This window comes from Octopus bimaculoides, chromosome 10 (genome assembly GCF_001194135.2).
Source record: "Octopus bimaculoides isolate UCB-OBI-ISO-001 chromosome 10, ASM119413v2, whole genome shotgun sequence".
Classification (NCBI taxonomy): Eukaryota; Metazoa; Mollusca; class Cephalopoda; order Octopoda; family Octopodidae; genus Octopus; species Octopus bimaculoides.
In genome coordinates this window covers 49,954,070-49,955,179 of record NC_068990.1, presented here as the reverse complement: position 1 = coordinate 49,955,179, position 1,110 = coordinate 49,954,070, and the positions used below count along the sequence as shown (strand labels likewise).

The 1,110-nt window shown below is 44.6% G+C and overlaps 2 protein-coding genes across 4 annotated transcripts in view; both read left to right on the top strand.

The window, feature by feature from the left end:
- The window catches only part of LOC106878624 (protein IWS1 homolog), an 863,399-nt gene that overhangs the window by 475,724 nt on the left and 386,565 nt on the right, over nt 1-1,110 (top strand). The window lies entirely within an intron of this gene.
- LOC106875500 (5-formyltetrahydrofolate cyclo-ligase) overlaps nt 1-1,110 on the top strand; it is a 52,655-nt gene that overhangs the window by 43,984 nt on the left and 7,561 nt on the right. The gene's annotated exons all lie outside the window — the stretch shown is intronic.

Sequence of the window (1,110 nt, the reverse complement as noted above, 5' to 3'; positions counted from 1 at the left end):
ATTGACTCATGTGCGGGCGACACATGAAATCTTCCGAGCGGGATCGTTGCCGGTGCCCCTGGGCTGGCTCTTGTACGGGTGACACATGAGGTTTTTCGAGCGAGATCGTTGCCAGTGCCCCCGGACTGGCTCTTGTGCTGGTGACATATGAAATTTCTTTGAGCGAGATCGTTGCCGGTGCCCCTGAACTGGCTCTTGTGTGGGGTTGTTGTAGGATTTTCGAGCGAGGTTGTTGCTGGTGCCCCTGGACTGGCTCTTGTGCGGGTGACACATGAGGTTTCTCGAGCGGGATGAGCGTGGCCGTTGCCAGTACCGCCTGATTGGCCTTTGTGCGGGTGACACGTAAAAGCACCCACCGCCTGACTGGCCTTCGTGCAGGTGACACGTAAAAGCACCCAGTACACTCTCTGAGTGGTTGGCGTTAGGAAGGGCATCCAGTTGTAGAAACACTGCCAAATCAGATTGGAGCCTGGTGTAGCCATCTGGTTTCACTAGTCCTCAGTCAAATCGTCCAACCCATGCTAGCATGGAAAACGGACGTTAAACGACGACGATATGTATATGTATATTAGAGATCTATACAAATCAAATTGTTATATATAAAAGATGGAGGTGGAAATAGCACAGAAGTAAGTCTAAGACATTTCAATTTAAGAGGGAATTTAATAAAAATGATTTAAAAATTATATAAAGAAAATGTTACTGGTTTCAATGTATCCCATCTTATCAAATACCAGTAAACCACACGCATACACACAAGTGGAGACACTCAGAAGAATACATCTAACCTAAAGAAAAATCCTAATTCTTTCTTCAAGACATTCTTCACAACATACACATCTATCAACTCACAGCTGGTCACTTTCCAAACATATTGAAAGGACATTCAACACAATACACACACACTGGTGGACATAAAACCCATTCAATAAATGTTTTTTTAGCCACTCTCTTGGCAGGAATACACAAAGATTTCTTTCATGCAGTAGACACCCTTCTTTCACTCTCTAATACTTTGAACTCTATACCAAACTATATTTAATGAAGACTTCAACAAAAAGTCTCCAGATATGTTCTTCCCCCCACCCCCACCCCACCCCACACTCACAC